Source organism: Phalacrocorax carbo, chromosome 15 (genome assembly GCF_963921805.1).
Source record: "Phalacrocorax carbo chromosome 15, bPhaCar2.1, whole genome shotgun sequence".
Lineage (NCBI taxonomy): Eukaryota > Metazoa > Chordata > Aves > Suliformes > Phalacrocoracidae > Phalacrocorax > Phalacrocorax carbo.
Genome location: NC_087527.1, coordinates 6972243 through 6980975, shown reverse-complemented (window position 1 = coordinate 6980975; position 8733 = coordinate 6972243).

Sequence of the window (8733 nt, the reverse complement as noted above, 5' to 3'; positions counted from 1 at the left end):
ATGGGGACAAGGGCCTTACTCCAGAAGACTCCTCCTCAGACCAGTCCTGACACAGCAAGGAGCTCCTTGCCATGATCCCTGAAGCCCAAAGAGCAGGGCTAGGCCTCAGGTTGCCCAAGCAGAAGAGCAGCATGACCCACAAAAGCCCAGGCACAGGGAGCCCTGCCTGCAGCTCAGTGGGGCCAGACCAAAGCAGCCTCCATCCTTGCTGCCAGGGAGGCCAGGGGCATCAGCTCCCCTTCCACACCAGGGAGAAAGCTGCTTTATGATCCCCTCCCTGTCATAATCCCATCAAAGCACTCCTGGCCAATGGCTCCATCTCACCTGGGGTGCTGCTCTGTACCTCTTCTGCAGGCATCCACATAGCACATGTGCCGGCCACCTCTCCCTGGCAAACCCATCCACAATTTTTTATCTCCAGACGTAAAGCAGCAGTGCCTTGCAGCTCCTCCACTAACAAGTGATTAAAAGTGCATAAAGATTTACTCATTTCCCCTTCCTGGTGTCAGTAAGCAACATGAAAAATAAATACACCAAGCACTCAAATATTAAGTCTCCAGATTCGCAGAGGGAAATGACAACTCCAGGCTACAAGGCAGAGGTTTCCAGCCAGCTGCAGGAGGAGACTGTTTGCTAATTCTGTTTCACAAACACTCTTGTGCTGCTGTGGCAGCTTTGATAGGTTTTTCTCAGCAAAGGTGCTCTATCCGCTGGCTGTCAGTGAGGCAGAGCCTCTCCACGCAGGGGAGGGTCCCCAGCATGGGTCTGACCACCCCCAGCGCCTCCAGCCATCCACCACCTGCACAGACACCACAGTCTATCAGGGCACAAGCACCAGTAGGCACTGCATACTGCTCCTTCCTGGGACAGGGCTGGACACGGAAAGGTGCCCTCCTGGGGTGGAGGTCTCTGGTCTGGGTACATGGGCAGCGGTTCCAGCTGCAGTCCCCGGCCACGGCACCGCGCCGGGACACCCCAGCGAGCATGCCAGAGGCAGCCCAGGCTGCAGGCGGGTTGTTCCAGGTGAAGCAGCTTGGATGGCCAAGAACAGCTCTGGTCTGTGCCTTTACAGGCAGGAGTATTACTGATGTTCAGAGTTTGCATAGCATTCCTGACCTGACTCCAGCACCACTTATCTCCACTGTGCATCTCGTTGGCTCCCAAGGCAGGGAACAGTACAGTCCCAGGAGATTTTGCTCACACTGCATTTACACCTGAAAGATCAGTTGTTTATCCAAAGCCGTGCAAACTTTGTAGGCCTGGGAACAGGGCTGAAACCCTTATGCAACCACCTGTCTGAGCCAGAAACAGCCGGACACCAGCTGACACCATCGCTCCCAGCAGTCTGACATTTGCATGGTTTAGCCCAGAGCAAGAAGGGTGTGAAAACTGGAACAGAGCCAGTAGCAGGTCCATATGCTGAGCATCCCTGTGCCTTCAGAAATGAACAGCCTTCTGGATGATGCTGAGGTGGCAGCTCTGTACTCCCAGCACACATGCCAGCACACAGCTGGGAGACTCCTCAGGCTGGAGAAGGGGAATCCCACACTGAACAGCACCTCTAGTCCATGCCCAGGTTTTGTGCTGCATGAGACCTCCCTGTGCAGAATGCCCCCTGCACCACCTCTGTCCAAGGTGAATAAGCTGCAGGAGCACCAGGTTTGAGCTCTCTGTAAGTCACTACATCCTCTGTTGGACCAGCCAAGACTTCACTGCATCAGCTCTTCCAAATACAGAGTGTGGCACAACCACAGCATTTGGTCTGTGTGCCACATGCCGGAAGGAAGATGTAACCACCTCACCGCTGCCAGTTCATTTCCAGCTTAAGAAAAACAGTGGTTTGTAGTCAGACACACCAAGATAACCCAGAGACATGCCATCCCTGCTTCCCCAGTCTCTTTGGCCAGGTAAGTCCAACCAGAGGGGCAGGATACATCCCCCACGGCACCTAGAGCCAAAGGATCCCCTGCACAGAGGGAGGAAGCTGGGGATGTAGAGCCCCTTGTGCAGCCCCTCATGGGGAGACTCTTCTTCACCCGCCCTGGGTAGAGAAGGCAACACCCTCCCTCAGCCAGGGAACAGCACTGCATTCGGATCTGCCCAAAATTTCAGATCAGGTTTGGATCTGACCCCAGCTGTTCATCATTAGCCACCCAGCAGCATCACTGATACAAGCAACAACTGCACTAATCCCTACCAGTTTATCATCACCACTATATTAACCTCCATGAAAATTACATTTTGATTTGTCTATTGATTTTTAAATTTTCAAATCAGCACAAACTCACTTCTTACCTGCTTCCTCCTTATTGCTGCCACCTGCCCCCAGCACTGCAGCAGAGCTGCCCCCAGCACCTCCAGCTCCCTGGGATTTGCCTTTCCCTTCCCTGGCTCCTGCTTTATAAAAACACACCCCTGAAAGCAACACTGCACCATTTAGCACATTAGGGCTTCCTACTCCAGTAAGAACCCATTGGTTCCAGGGCACAGCTGCTGCCAATTACCACTACTTAACTGGCACATTAAACACATAGTAAGGAATTAGGAGTTTCGGTCTGCTCTCTACTTAACAATAACAAAGTCACTTGACCTTTTTTTCAGCCACCACAATGGCTGTGTAAGTGACTGTTTGACAAATGCGCTTTGTAATGGTCTCTGTTCTTTCTCATGCGACTGGTGGAACAGTTAATATCTTGAGTCACAGCATTAAGACGAGTGCTCGTGATTAATTTAAGATGTCAATTAATCACCCCAAATGGACTGGTTTGTCATCGCTTCCTAATGGGAAGATGTTGATTTGTCCCACAGAATTTGTAATAGGAACCAAGGCTGAAGCCCCTGCTCGGAGCGGCTGGCGTAGCAGCCTGGCTACGTGCACCACGACCCGGCTGGGAGCTGCTGCCGCCGAGGCTGTGGCACGAGCGCCAGCGAGAAATAAAGAAAGAAAATAAACACTTCTACCTACAAGTGTTTGACTTTGTTCCCATGTTAAAAATCACACCACCCTGGGAAGAGCTCTCATGTATTTTTTCCAAAGTGCCAATGTTGATTTTGAGTTTAGACACCTTCTCCGAGCAATCCGAGGCACGCTGCCCGCCGCGCAGGGCAAGCGGGGCAGTGCCAGGGTGCGCCGGGCGGGCAGTCGTCGGGGCACCCTGCGCTCGCTGCGTGGGGTGACACCATCCCCCGTCTGACAGGCAGCACCAGGCACACGGCTCTCGCCCTGCTTTCTGCATCCAGAGCACGCCAAAACAGCTCAACACCAGGGGAAGGGGAGGAGGCGTCTGAGTGGGTTCGCGCTGTGCTGGAGGCCTGCGGGCATGGCCAGCCCCCAGCAAAGCTGGTCTGGGGCAGCCCCAGCGCTTTCCTCACTGGGACCCTTCAGTGGGAGACGGAGCTGGGCATCACCACCTGCCCGCCTCAGCCTCCTCCATTCCCTTTCCTGCCCTTCTCAGGTCACCTTGCTGTTGCTGTCTGAGCATGAAATCAAATGGGTTTCCAGCCATGTCTGGTAGAACCACCCAGGTCCCATGTTCTCTTTGCTGGAACCCTTAACTGAAGGGAGAGGTCCTTTCTAATGTCAACTCATGTCTTATTCCCATACAAGGATGAATGGGTTCGGGTGGGATTTTCAGAAGCACCCAAGCCTCATGAATATAAATGAGACTTGTGCTTCTAGGTCACACACTTGGAAATCCTGCCTTAAGTCCTTGCCTTACACGTGTTCTCATTAGGAGGGTCCTGCACGGCAGCTCATGCTGCAGCCGCCAAAGTTCACGTGAGAAGAGCAGGCAGGATACCAGGGAAAGAAGGCATAACCTGTGCTTCAGACACTGCCTATTGGTATTGGGTCAGCATTTACTCTAAGCCAAAGGAGTTCAGATGTGCAATGCTGGTGCAATTCTTGTAGCCGTACTTTCTCACCTGTGTATAAATAGCTCTCCTGTCTAAGGTGTCCAGTGCATACTGCACTCTGATTTTACATGGTATTGTTTAGAGATAAAAAATCCAGGTCCAGTCTTTAGGAACCCCACACGTTCCTTCTCTCTAGCGTAGACAGCAAGGACTGCAAAAATCTTTGATTTTAACCGGGCAAAGAAGACATTGACGATATCAAATCTGTCCTTGGTTTCTTTTTATAGAAACAAGACATGTGCAGCGATGATTCAGAAATGTAGCTCAAAAGATTGCCAGTGCTGCTTTGTACCAGTTCCTCTGAGCTGAACAGTGATCCTCTGCAGACCCCTCCTCGCTCAGAGCCGCCTGCCTGGGCGGGGGGGCCGCAGACGAGGAGCTGCTCTGGGTCTTGGCTCTTGCCGGGCTGGATGTGGCCGGCAGCCCTGTTTCTGGAGGGCCAGCAGAAGCCCGCCAGTCCCTGAGAGCATTGCAGTGCTCCGCACTGATGGTCAAAACATGTCAGCCGATCTGACACATGGTAGGGCTGTTGTGGACAGGCGCTGCCGAGCCCTGCAGTTTTGTTCCGTTTCTTAAAAATATGTTGTTCGCTACGTCTGCACCAATTGCTGAGCCAAATGCTGCTGTGGCCAGCACACACTGCCTTTAGAAACTCCATCCATGACTTTAGATTCATACAAGAACATCCTCCATTGGGAAATGCAAATACCCAAAATACCTCTGCATCAGCCCTCGCACTAGGAACAACCTACAGGTTTCCCTGTGCTCTGGATTAGATGAGCAGGCTTTGTCTGAAAAAAAATCAGGTGCAACAGTGTGGCAACCTTGGGGAAAAGGAACTGAACCTTTCCAGATTTTAAGTGGAGAAGTTTGTACTTATTCTCCATCTCTTTACTTTCTGCAGTGCAACAATGCAAAATCAGGTCTGCGGTCTGCCCCACGCTGCCCATCTGAGCATGGCAATCGAGGGGTCTCCATGTCCCTCTGGGTGCCCACAAAAGCAGGAGAGACCCGTGCGTGTGCCGGGCGGAGGCTCACACCTGCACACAAGCACATGCAGCTGTGTGCTCGCGGCCACTCTGGGGGCAGGGCGGGCTGGACAGGGCAGAGCTGCCACACCGTGGCACGGCGCTACGGCACGGCGCAGCGACAGGAGGCGACTCCACCATGCACCACGAGCCCTTCCCACTCTGCTCCCCATCAGCGGGTGGCTGGCAGCAGGGCTGTGGTGCAGATGGTTGTGGAAAGCCAGCTTCAGGGTCCTGCACCCAAAACAAGCGGGGAACCTCCCACCCCATCACCCTCACCGAGGGTGCTTGCGGAAACAACTTCATGAAGAGGTACAGTAATGACCACGGTTACATTCCTCAGCCTGAGCAGTGGCAGAGGCAGCTGCACTCCCTCCTCCCAGCGCTATGGCCTCGATGCCAGCCCCCAGTCATGGGAGTCACTGCTCAGCCAGCGCAGGTCCAAGGGCTGGATGCGGCGCTGCACAGCCCCAGCCTCAGTGGCGACAGCACATCCCTTAGGAAAGCAGGGACCAGGTACCCGAGATGGTTTTTTATCTTTGCCTTTTATAAATGACTCTGCTTTAAACTCTGTCTGAGAACTGTGAGCTTTCTTTAACCAGTATGGAATGCCCTTTTTATGTGCATTACCAGCTGTAGGAGCGTCTGCTGTTTGAGTGCTGACACGGATGGATGTGTTGACAATGACAAACTTTCACCCACGACTAGCTGTTAATACAACACAAACCGGTCTGCTGGGCCTGCTGATGGGGTGTAAAATGTAAGGAGAGCTTTCCACAGACAACTAATCGACAAGTTTACTTCAAGGAGGGAAAAAGCACCGTTCTGATAGAAATAGGAAGCAGGGGCCAAGCACTGCAGTTTCCTCTTTCTGCTGGCGGAATTGGACTCATGGAGCCTCCAACCAGCAGCGCGTGTTTGCAGATACCTCCTGCTCCTGAATTGGCTCCTTGTCTACAATCTCCTGCACACTGTGAGGATGTATATTAAAGCAAGTGTTATCGCAGTGGTGCGGTTTAATGAGCTCAGTGTGCTGGGAAGGCAGCGCACGCAAGCCCCCGCCACGTGCCACCGTGCTCCCTGTCTCCTCTACCACCAGCTTTAACTTTTATTGACAATTTATACTGCAGGAAGGAGCGCTGCTGCCGAGGCAAAGAAAAACCCAGGGCTGTTTTACAGCACCATCATTTAGATATTCGTGAAACAACTAAACAAAAATGCCAGCTTCTTGCAGATATAAGAAAATATTTTAGACTTTTCAAGAGATCTGCTCCACAAGGCTGCCCATGACCAGCCTTTGCAGTCTCTGATGTTGCCTAAGACCAAACTGCCGGGGAAGCAATCCTCCTCTCCCCAATCACAGCGGGCACGGAGACTCAAGAGACAGCTAACGCCTGCAAACACCCTGACTTACTCCAAGGGGCTATTTCCTTGGCTGCACTTTTCCAGGATGTTTCTGGGTCACTTGCTACCGTATGAGGCATTACCTGGACTCGTGTGAGCTGTGTCACCCCTAATCAGCCTCACACTGTGGCAATAAATAGAGTCCAAGTGGAGACAGAATTTTTTCCACCCCGAAGTCTGCAAAAGAAAGGGCTGCTGGAGTCAGAGATAAAGCATCACCTGCCTCTGGCTCCCATGAATCTCCCAGCAACGCGTAAAACTCCAGGCAGTAAGTTCACAATGCATATTAATCACGTAACAAAGAAGTCACTTGGGATGCTAGAAAATAAAAGCAGGGATGAAAAAAATAAAATTGAATTGGGGTGCAGATGAAAAAAGCCCACAGAAGGTGTAACAGAGACATATAATCAGGCTCTGTAACACTGTCTCAATGTCTAGTAATGCCAGCCATCAAAACAACTTCATCTTTTCTTTTTCACTTTTTTTCTCATCCTGCAGCCGTACAGAGACATGGGGGCTGGCTGGCACGTGAGCCCTCAGCCCCAGGCAGCACAGCCCCTCACTCGGGTCAGCTCTGCTGGCCCCGCAGCTTGCAGTAAGGACGTTCAGCGTGCTCCGGCTCTGAGTACAAGCATGCTCTAGAGGTTTCCTCTGGCTCGCTCCTCTCCTTGCTGCTGGCACCACTGCATGGGCAGTCAGCTGCAGGTCTGGCTCCCCCAGACGTCATTGCTCCGGCATGGCTCTAAGAGGACTTCTTCAACCTCACACCGACATGTGCAGCATCTGCTGCTCTTTAGCATCTTTGTAATGAGCCACATTTCCCCCTGTGCAGGCAGGTACCTCTCCAGGAGCAGGAGCAGAACCCGGCTCATTGCACGCCCAGGGGCCCATGAAATCCTGCTCTCTCGTCAAACCCTGTGAACCGTGCTCCTCTTCCTGGAGCTGCGGGAAACACGTACTCTTTTCCTACAAGTTCCCATGAAATCACAAAAATGTTAGGGGCCTGGGGGGAGGAAGGGCTGCCTTTCCTGTCCATTCACTGCCTCCCATGGAGGAGGTTTAAAACAACTGTCCTTCTGTCCATGTGTGATTCACTGCATGGCAGTGATGGGACGGGTCCTGCTCGCCAGGCTGTGCGAAGCTGCCAGTGCTCACCCTAGGGGGCAGCTGCACTGGGGGCTTCATGGTAAGTGTTAGGAGCCTGTTTCTAATGGGATGACCCCAAAGAAGTTGGATGAACTCTACTGCGCACATAAGACAAGCCCAGCTTGGGCAGGAGCAGGCACAGCGTGATACCCAGTATGTGCTTGCTGGGATTTCTCCACGGCTTTTGCTGGCCAAAGCTCCATGACAAAAATGCCAAATCTGGAATTTTAACCCATAACAAACCCATGAAATTTCAGCTGCATTTCCATGAAAATATTCAGCCCCTTTCCTAGACATGCCTGGGCTCACGCTGCGGGATGCCGGTGCCTCGGTGCCAGCACCAGCACCTCCAGCAGAGTTGCAGCGTTGTAGCAACTGGTGCCGATGGGGAAATTGGTCTTACTGGGCAATCAGGTTCTAGGGAGGAAGATGCAGGTGGCACAGCCCTTCCTGCCACTCAGGAGCCTTCCCAAGGCTCTTCTCCAGGTATATTAGACACACATAAGCACACACATGCACGCACATGCTCACACATGTTGGTCCCTTTGTCCACAGAAAAATTATTTCTAATTCACACCAGCACAAAGGTGAACCACAAGGTGGGAAACGCTCTCCACCCACACAGCCCTTACGGCAAACCCACTGCAGGAGATGGGCAGAGACCCTGCACTGTGGTGATGCCACTCTGCAGATCATCTTCCTACACTGACAAGTAAGGATTTCAGCATGAAATCACAAGAGTATGAGAGTACACCGCAGACAGCCATGTAAGTTAGGGAACAAAACCTCCAATAATTCATTTTCTTCCTTTAAAATCACTGTTGCAGTTGATTCAGAAAAAGCAAAGTTGTAATAACAAAAGAAGATATTAACCTATTTTTTATATCTCAAGCCCCTTACGATAAAAGTAATTGCACATAATGAGCATCTGGAGAACACCCAGAGAGTGGCAGTACCCAGTGGGACAGCAGAAGACATCAAGGTGAGCTAAGCAACAGCCTTTGAAAACTTACTGCTTTATTCAGACTTTGAAGTGGCAAAAGCCGCTCGGCTCTCAGTTCCCAGCGTCAAGAATCAGCAGAGCCATCGCCCATCCCCAACGAGCCGCAGCCCCCCTCGCTGCCTGCCTGGCTTGCTCCGGTCCCCGTGTGGGACGCAGACCTGTGGGCCCGACGGCCAGCACTGAGCCACTGTGCGAGCCTTGAGCTGCCGGCACAGTCGCACAGTCTCACAGAGAGAC